The following is a 10,781-nucleotide window of genomic DNA, read 5'->3' as shown; positions in this document are numbered from 1 at the left end:
GTATTTGGATTGTACAATATTGGACCTATTTCTCCAAAAACCAAATTAGAGAGACCACTAGATGACAGCCAACAAATTTCTAATTCCTCATATTTTTGAATTTCAATCGATTAGGATATATTGGTAACATTAATTTTCATTTTAAGAGATAATAAGGAAAAATGATTGTTACTTCCTGTTAATTTTCTTGTTAGAGGTGGAATTATGTTTGTGTGGGTTTGTTGAAAGATGACTTTCTTGCTTCTTCTAGGGTGTAGTTTCACTCCTTGTGTTGGTGTTTTCCATCTTTTATCCTTTGTAGGGCTGGATTTGTGGAAAGATAACGTGTAAATTTGGTTTGTCATGGAATATCTTGTTTTCTCCATCTATGGTAATTGAGAGTTTTGCTGGGTATAGTAGCCTGGGCTGGCATTTGTGTTCTCTTAGGGTCTGTAACATCTGCCCAGGATCCTCTAGCTTTCATAGTCTCTGCTGAGAAGTCTGGTGTAATTCGGATAGGCCTGCCTTTATATGTTACTTGACCCTTTTCCCTTACTGCTTTTAAAATTCTTTCTTTGTTTAGTGCATTTGGTGTTTTGATTATTATGTGATAGGAGGAATTTCTTTTCTGGTCCAGTCTATTTGGAGTTCTGTAGGCTTCTTGTCTGTTCATGGGCATCTCTTTCTTTAGTTTAGGGAAGTTTTCTTCTATAATTTTGTTGAAGATATTTACAGGCCCTTTAAGTTGGTAATCTTAGCTTTCTTCTATACCTATTATCCTTAGGCTTGGTCTTGTCATTGTGTCCTGGATTTCCTGGATGTTTTGGGTTAAGAGCTTTTTGCTTTTTGTATTTTATTTCACTGTTGTATCAATGTTTTCTATAGTATCTTCTGCCCCTGAGATTCTCTCTTCTATCTCTTGTATTCTGTTGGTGATGCTTGCATCTATGACTCCTGATCTCTTTCCTAGGTTTTCTAACTCCAGGGTTGTCTCCCTTTGTGATTTCTTTATTGTTTCTAGTTACATTTTTAGATCCTGAATGGTTTTTTTCCTTTCCTTCCCTTGTTTGATTGTGTTTTCCTGTAATTCTTTAAGGGATTTTTGTGTTTCCTCTTTAAGGGCATTTAGCTGTTAACCTGTGTTCTTCTGTATTTCTTTAAGAAAATTATTTATGTCCTTCTTAAAGTCCTCTATCATCATGAGAATTGATTTTAGATCTGAATCTTGCTTTTCCAGTGTGTTGGGGGCATCCAGGACTTGCTTGCTATGGTGGGAGAATTGGGTTCTGATGATGCCACATAACCTTGGTTTCTGTTGCTTATGTTCTTATGCTTGCCTCCCACCATCTGGTTATCACTAGTGCTACCTGCCCTCGATATATCTGACTGGAGTCTGTCCTTCCTGTGATCCTGGTTGTGTCAGAACTCCTCAGAGTCAAGCTGTCTCTGTGATCCTGTGATTCTGAGATCCTGGAATCCTGAGATCCTGGGTGTGTCTGAGCTCCTGGGAGTCAAGCTGACTCTGGGACCCTGAGATCCTGGTGTGACCAAGGTCCTGGGACCCTGTGATTCTATGATCCTGGGTGTGTTAGACTGCCTGGGAATAGAGCTGCCTCTGGGTGTTGTGGGACTGGCTGCAGAGTTTGCACCCAAGGTCCACTCAGGGCACCAGCCCAGACAGACCAGAAGGAACCCGAGTCACTGGTCTGGTGGAGTTCCTGCGTGCCTCGGTCCTGCTGGTCTCAGTTACTCCTGGTGTTGGGACAGATGTGCATGCCCTCCTCACCTCTGATCCTATGATCCTCACATAGCAGCATTTTTATAAGATTCCAAATTCTGGAGTGTTCATAAATAAATGTTTATAAACAGAATGTATTATAGCTATACAATGTAATATTCTTCAACAATAAAAAGAAGTCAAATACTTATGGATTGTACTGTACGAATGAACTTTGAAACAGTATGCTAAATGAAAAAAACCAGACACTCTCACACAAAGCCAGACACAGAGGCCACACATTGTATAAATCTGTATGTAATTGAATGTCTAGAATAGGCAAATGTATACAGATCAAAAGCAACAGAGCGGTGTCCAGAGCCCGTGGAACAGTGAATGGAGAATGGCAGCTAAGGTTTAAGTCTCTCTTTCATCTGTTTGCTATGGACATGCCAGTGTGCTTATCCGTCTATTCATAGGTATTTTCCCTACCTAGGAGCTACTGATTAGTAATGACCACTCAGGAACAAGGTTTTGCATGAACAAATATCTTCAGTGTTCTTTAGACTACACCTAGGAAGGGAGTTGTGAGTAATGTAATAACTTTAACTTTTTGAGAAATTGACAAACGTTTGCCAACATGACAGCAAGCAGCCATATTATTTGGTTTTGTGATGTTAGAGATTGAACACACCATTTCCATATAACCAGCAATGTATGAGGAATCAATTTTCTACATCCATGCCAACACATTTGACTTTCTACCTGAAGTTTCGTATTGTAGGGCCAGGGAGATCCCTCAGCAGGTAAAGGTGCTTGCTATGAAGCCTGGTAACCAGGGTGTGATCCCTGAAAGCCACAGTGGAGAGAGAAAAGTGTGCTCTGAGCTTTACACACTCACCTTGGTATCCTTGGCATGTGTGTGCCTGCCTGCCTGCCTGCCTGCCTGCCTGCCCCTCCTCACAACTCTGTCTCTGTCTCTCTGTCTCTCTGTCTCTATCTCTTTGTCTCTCTCTGTCTCTCTCTCTCTGTCTCTCTGTGCGTGTGTGTGTGTGTGTGTGTGTGTGTGTAGCATCTTGGTGTATATGAAGCGACAGTATGAGAGTTGCTGAGCACTGATCGGAATTTCCTTGGTGGCTTGCAATCTGGAACATCTTTTCAACTATTGGCCATTTGAATATTGGATAATGATCCAACCACAAGCTCTGACTATTCTTAAAGTATGTTGTCTTCTATGTTACTGAATTATAAACATCTTTTCTATAGTTTGGGTAATAGACCATTACTAACTATATAATTTGCAAATATCTCTCCCCTATTCTCCCACAGAAAACCATTTCCTATACAGTATCCTTTGGCACACAAGCATTTTCAACTTTTATGAAATCTAATCGACCTTTTTGGAGGTTTTTGTTTTGGCATCATATCTGAGAAAGCACTGCCAAATCCAAAGCCCCAGAGATTTATCTTGATTGTCTCTTCTAAGAGTTTAGGTTGTTAGCCTTTTCATTTAGGCCTTTGATCTGTCTGAGTTTTTTATATAGTGTGATGTGGGGCTTCAGAGCTTCTCTCTGCGTGGAGATTTGCAGATTCACCAGCACCATTTCTTTTCAGAAGTTCTTCTCCTGTGAAGATCTGAACTCACACTCAGATGTTTTAGTTCCAGTTTTTCAGTCTGTTGGCCAAACTTGAGCCCAAACCATACTGCACCAATATGCACAGCTTCATGGTACCCTCTGTTCTCCAACCTCACCGTTCTTTCCCAAGGCTGTTTTGGGTATTCTGAATTTAGGTGGGTTCAGCTTCCCTCCCCTTCACTAACTGCAGATCTGCATTCTCTATTTGTAAAATCCAGGCTGTGCGCATGCAAAATAGGCTAAGTGGCACCAGTTCCCTTTCTGCCTTTCTGCCATCTCTGTGCCTCCTAAGATAATCCTGGAATGGCTTGAAAGAGGCTGACACCCCTCAGAGTCTTGTATCCCTCAGAAGAGAACAAGCTTGGGCATTTGGCCAATTATTCCCATTCGGAATGAACGCCCGTGAGAAGCTTAACTTTCCAGAGAGCGAAAAGCAGTAGCGCATGAAACCACAAGGCTGACGCGGAGAGCGAAAGAAGTAACAGGCGAAGAAGAGTCGGAGATGGGTTTGCATTTAGAAAATACATCAGCTGCTCCTTTGAAAAACCGTTGTTTGAAATCAAGCGGAAATAGGGCATCTGCCGTGTATCTCCAAAAACAGACTCAACAGACGCAGGCCTGAGGAAAATCACCATTTTACTGACATCCTTTGTAGACACTGACAAATTAAAAAATGCCTCTTTCTCTCTGTACATTGATCCCGGGGTCAATATTGCAGTCCTTTTCTGTTGACTTCTAATACATCTGCTTCACTGAACTAAAGAGAACAAGGGTTTTCAAGAGGGTCACCATAATGCAAAAGGCAGCATGAACGACCTGGGCCACAGAGGCGCAGGAACACTCTGATACATCCTAAGTTTAACGGCTGCCCTGGGGTGGGGGGTGGGGGACAGAGACTAAACAGGAAGAGACTCTTCTGCTTTGCACTGGCTTTCTTAGACAGTGTCTAAAGTCCTCATGACAGCAGTCACACAAAAACAAAGCGAAAGCCCCAAAATCCCTGCCTTCCCCCTCCCCCACCACCACCCCTTGCAGGGCTCGCTCTAGTAAAGGAAGACACCACATAGACTGGGCAGCCCTGTTCCAAGAGGCCCTGACTTTGGGCAGCCACGCAGCCTCTGTCTTTCTACCCTCTATTACAAACCGTTCTCCAGAAACTCGAAGATGAAGATAACTTCAGTTGGGAGAGACTGGCTGTGTGTGAAGGAAGAATGCATTGGGAGATAAGAGAACACTATAAAAACCCAGAATGGCTTTGTGCGGTATTAAAATGAGCACAGTTCCATTTATAAATATGTTCCTCAAATGGCAAGCCAAGTTCAAGTAGATTCTAATGTGAGATGGGAAATTTAATATGATTATGGGCTCTCTGAAAGTGAAAGAAAATATGTAACATGGTCACTGTCACAAGGCCAGCTGTAGAGTTAGGACTGATTTAGAGACAGGGGGAAAAGGGTATATTTTTAGATTGTGTTTCAGAGGCTATCCAATAATATGGCAAATACTGGGATCAGATGATGTCAAAAAAGCTGGCCAGAAGAACGAGCAGATGTGATACTAAACGCGTTGTTGGGTGTGTCTCATTATTAGAATATTCTGAAATAGTCAAGAGGGGTCAGCAGAGGTACTGACCATGTAGTATTTCACAGTAGCTGTCGAATGCCACAGGCTTGCATCTTTGTGTCTAAATTTTTTCCGCCTGATTTTTTTAAAGGTTCCCTTTTTTTCCTCCTGGCTTTGATAGTCACACGAGGCCTCCTTGCAGAGCGTGGTGACTGGCTCCCAGAGGCAGTAACCCTTCCATCCATGCTTGTCACCTCTCCTCAGCTCTGGCCTCAGCCTCACCCATGAAATTTTTCCTTGGGAGTTCACTTTTCTTCACCCTTTTGAAAAAAAAAATCACACTTCTAGAGAAAAGGTCATGTGAGCATGACTCCCCTCACACAGAGCCCCGCTTGGGAGTGACCTTCAACTGTGGATGTCAATCACTCCAGGGCCCTAAATAGCTGCTTATTCTTCAACTCCACAGGGGACCATCAGCCTGAGAGGGATGGGGCCCACAGTAAAGTTTTAAATTAAACGTAAACCGTAGGTTTATTTTAATATTACCTAGAGAAGGGTCTAGAATGATTCTCCCAACTACTGATACCTGGTTGTGAAGGCTATATATTTAGATACAGTTCCAGTAAGACACAATGGTTTCAAGGTTAGCACACAGAGAAGGTTCAAAGTTTTCCTGTTTAAACTTGTCGCTAGCTACTAAAATGTGACCAGTGTTAACCAAGGAACTGCATCACAAATTTTATTTAATGTCAGTTCATTTAAATCTAACTTTAAACTAGAATATTAATTAAATATTAATTAATTAATCAACTAATTAATTAATTAATTTGATAGTTGTCACAGCGTTATTGGTCAATCACCCCTCTGCTTGCTTTTAAGTTAATATTTAACTTTATGGTATGCACATTGGCACGTGTATTTCCATCATTCCCCAATAATTTAAAAAAATGTTGGTGGGACAATATTTTGATCATACCATAATAAAGAAAATGTATTAGTTGTGATGGCACTGCCAACTTGACAGAGTCGAGGTTCAGCTAAGAGACAAGCCTTCAGGAACACTGTGAGGGATTTTCTAGGTTAAGTTTGCCTGGGGGATACCTCTGGAGGATTCTCTGGGACGACCCAGCCACTATGAGTGGCTATATATTCACTAGGCTGGGATGGAGACTGTATAAAACAAAGGAGGTGAGCAGAGAACCAGCACTCATCCCTTCGTCCTGTTGTGACGCGATGGTGTGACCAGCTACTTCAAAGTGCTGTCAAAGTTGGCTTCCCTACCATGAAGGACTGCAGCAAGACCATAAGGCAAATTGACCTTTCTCCCTAAACTTGCCTTTCTTCGGCATTTTATTGCAGCAACTAGAAGCATGAGATATTGTTTAAATTCGTTTGGTTTCTTACTATCTTAATGTAGCTGTTAGAATATTTTACATTCTCTATGGAGCTTATATGATCTTCTTGTGTGTGGTCCCAGTCATCAGAATAACTGAAGATCTCTAACCAAAAGCACAGCAAAACTGTGACACTGAGTAGAGGAATGGAGGTGGGACACAAGTGCGACAATTTGCATTGTTTCTTTGGCTCTTATTGAGAGGATTGTTTTCTTTCAAATAGCCGAGGAAACAAAAATGTTTAAGGCTGATGTGTTTAATTGTGAGATGATAAGGGTTAAAACAAAGACATTCTTACATTGTTATCTGGCCCCTTCCCCTAAAAATACATCCTTAAACTAAGAAGTAAATACTTGGACTGGGAGCTGGGGAGACGGTTCAGTCAGTAAAGTCCCTGCTGTATAAGCGAGAAGATATAAGTTCAGATCCCCAGCACACATACAGAAGTAGGAGCTACTTTTGTAGCATAAAGGCCCATCTGTAACCCCAGCACTTGGGGCAGGATGAGATGGGAGGATCTTTGTAAGGCAGGCAAGCATAAGGAGTAAGCTAACTACCTGGGACTCCGCTTGGCTTGAGCTGTGAGCACACTTCTCTCGTCTAATAAAGCATTTGACATTACCCACATGTACTATGCACACACACCACTCTCTGAACAATGCACCTAGCAGCCTGATTAAGCCCCCGACCTGCACCAATCTGCACACAGATTCCTCTCTGAACAATGGAATAAAATGTTCCTTTCTTTAACAGACACCCAACTTAGATGTTCTATTTGATTGTACTCTGGTTATGTCCCAACACTGGGGGAGGGACAGGGGATCACATCTAGACAGGTTTAAGGTGCATACAAAATAAGGCAAACTGTGTCCTCTATGTGAGCAGTTAGATAGAATTTGCTGTTTACCAGTTATGCCCACACCTATTCCCCCATCACCAGGATCTGCATAACTCCAGCCTTTTTATATTCTGACCTCCAACGAGTTCTTCATATTGAAAGGGCACAAGATCCCAAAGCGTGCCTTCTGCAGTCATTATCTTTCTCATTGCTGCAATGAAACACACAACAGGAGTAACTTTGGGAAGGAAGGATTTATAACGGCTTACAGCTAAGAGAGTAGGACCCATCAGGGCAGAGAAGCTGGGTGACAGGGACATGAAGCAGACAAAGACGGTGGCTGATGGAGCTCAGCTTGCTTTGTCTCTTCTGTCCAATCCAGGGCCTCAGCCACTGAAGGTGCTGCCCTCAGACAGTGCGCCCCTTCCCACTTCAATTGACCTATCTAGACAGTCGCTCATAGAAAGACAGCCCATGCTGCTTGTTTCTTCAGTGATTCTAAACCCTGTGTACTTGACAATCAAGTATTACTCACGACAACCAGTGGCTCTAGGAGCATGGTCCATCTCCCTCTAAACGTTTCCCTCACCATCACCCTAGGACACTGTTCAGCAGCCAGCTGCTATTCATTGATCCTTTAGGGGGTTTATCTTATTCTCTCTGCCCTGAGAGAGAATAAGATTCTTTGCATCTGAGTTTGCTCTAAGGTGAAGGCTCCCTCCATCTCTGTGGGAATGACAGCTAAGATTCTGGCCTCTGAAGTCAAACTATACAAACTCCAGCTTGAGGTCCATGACAGCTACACTGCCTGAAATTGGGGGAGAGGGTCATGCTGCTTAACCTTTAAAGCCACAATTTTCTCATTCGTTTGAAAAAGAGAGAGGAAGACGAGCCCATGCCATCTCACCAACCAACGCTGCCTGAAAATCACCAGCACAGACTCGAGAGCACGTATGCTGGAAAACGCGGTGTTATTGCTGTCCTTATGAAGCATAACTTAATTATGTAAAACAAAAACTTAATGGTGTCCATTGTCATTCTTCAGCACGTAAGGATCAAATTAGTTTGGAATGTGTTGTTAGAATGCTGGGTTTGGGGGGTAGGGAAGAGGAGCAAAGCCCTGAGGGTCAGCATAAATAACTGAAACAGGCAACCTTGGGAGGTAGGGGGTGGGGAGAGCCTCTAGGATGTACCAGAGACCTGGGAGGTGAGAGACTCTCAGGATTCAAAGGATTCCCCTTAGAAGAAATGCCCTACAGTGGGGAGAGGGAACTTGTAGAATCCATCTCCAGTAGAAAAACAGGGCATCAAGTGGAGGGATGGGGTTGCTATCCCACAGTCAAAAACTCCGACTCAGAATTGTTTTTGTCTAAAAGAACTGCAGGGTCAGAAATGTAGAAGAGATTGATGGAAAGGAGGTTCGGTGACAGGCCCAAATTGGGAGCCTACTCAAGGGGAGCCTACTCCAAGGCATTACTGATGCTATGATGTGCTTACAGACAGGAGCCAAGCATGGTTTCCCTCTGAGAGGCCCAACAAGCAGCTGAAAGAGTCAGATGCAGATACTTCACCCAACCAATGGACAGAAGCTGGGGCCCCCTGTGGGTGAATTAGGGAAAAGCTGGAAGAAGCTGAGAAAGAAGGTGGCCCCATGGGAAGACCAACCGTCTCAACTAACCTGGACCCCGGTATCTCTCAGACACTGAGCCACCAACCAGGCAGCATACACCAGCTGATATGAGGCCCCCAACACATATACAGCAGAGGACTGCCAGGTCTGGCCTCAGTCAGAGAAGATGCACCTAACCCTCAAGAGACTTGGGACTCCAAGGAGTGGGGAGGTTTGGTGGGATGGAGGTGAGAGGTGTGGACATCCTCTTGGAGATGGGAGGAGGAATGGGATGAGGAACAGTCAGAGGGTGGACTGGGAGGGGGATAATGACTGGACTGTAAAAAAAAAAAAGATTAAAGAATATAAAAAGAGAACGTTGCGTTTTAAAACTTGCTGTTTGGGACTGGAGAGATGGTTCAGTGGTTAGGAGCACTTGCTGTTCAGAGGAGCCAGGTTTCAGTTATTAGCACCCACATGATGGCTCACAACTATCTAAACCCCCAGGGAACCTGATGCCCTCTTCTGGCTTCTGTGGGCACCAGGCATGTACATGGATTGGAGGGCAACGGCCAACCTGTTTTTATCTCATGGAGACTCTGACTCAGAACTCCACAATCTCTCCATCCAGCTCGATAGGTTCCCACTTGTGGTTGCTACCATGCCAACCCCATGCTTCAAATCTCCCACGGCCTTTGTGGTACACATCTGGCAAACCCACACTTTGCCGCCGTACCTTTCTCTCTTGAACTCGGATGAGCTGCTGGCTGCGCGAAAGAAAACACAACACAAACTCAGTTCAGAAACAATGGTAACTCAATCTCTGGGCGCAACAACTAAGCCTTATTAAAATCTGATTCATCTGGTGGTGAATTCTTGTGGATCTGTCATAATACCAGGAAACTCTCGCAGCTACATCTTACCCATATACTGTCCCCGTTCCAAAAGGACCAAACTCTCTCCTGCTTCCTCTCTTCCTCCAGAAGTCCCTCCTACTCACCCAGTGATTGTCTCCTTTATTGATTAGGATATCGGTTCACAGGGACAGCATCAGGGCCATCCACAACAGACTCCTACAAGCCAAAATATACGTGAACTCTGAAAAAGGTTAGAGATATTCTATATCTTACGATATCAACTATTCAACCAGGACTTAATAATTCTTTTTGCGAAAACAAGAAGACAAACACATCCATCTCATTAGTATGCAAACTAGCTTTCATCTTTAATAAGTGGTGAGGTTCAATGTGTACCAAAATATGTTTTAAAATGTTTGACTGTATACCTATTTTATAGACATGTTTGCCCAGTGTTGAATAAAAACCAGGGAGAGGGGACATAGAGGAAAGAGCCATGTGTGGAAAAAGTTTCAAGGCCCTGGACTAATGCACCATAGTGTGGTGGCTGGGACAGAGCAGAGAACAAATTCTATGAGAACTCTGGCAATGATTTATAATACTAATTTTTCTTATTCATGTATTCCTTGGTCTTCTTTTCTTTCTTTTTTTTTTTTCAAAAAGTGAAAGGATTTATTTCAGTCTCCTCCCTTGCTCCCCAAATGCCCTCTTTTGTGCCAAGCCACCCCTCCACCCATCCACCCCTTCCCCACTGAGACACTTCCCACTCCCTCCCCTGCCACAAAGCTGGGCATCCTCCATACAGTTCTTGGCCTGTCCATCCTTGGGGTAAATCGTTTCCTGTGCCACCTTAACCTTCTTAAAAGGCAAACTTCTCCCAATACACAGCACTTCCTTCTCTGTCACTCATCTTCCAAGTCTCCTTTCTTTCCCACGGGTGAAGGAAGGCGCCTATTTCTTTTTTTTTTTTTTTTTTTTTTTTCTTTAAAGGCGTGCGCCACCACCGCCTGGCAACAATACGTTTTTTTTTTTTTAAACAAGAGACTTTTTTTTGTTTGTTTGTTTGTTTTTTTTTAAAGATTTATTTATTTATTATATGTAAGTACACTGTAGCTGTCTTCAGACACTCCAGAAGAGGGCGTCAGATCTACGGATGGTTGTGAGCCACCATGTGGTTGCTGGGATTT

Source organism: Mus musculus, chromosome 17 (assembly GCF_000001635.26).
Source record: "Mus musculus strain C57BL/6J chromosome 17, GRCm38.p6 C57BL/6J".
NCBI classification, from domain to species: domain Eukaryota; kingdom Metazoa; phylum Chordata; class Mammalia; order Rodentia; family Muridae; genus Mus; species Mus musculus.
Note: the sequence above shows the minus strand (reverse complement) of the source record.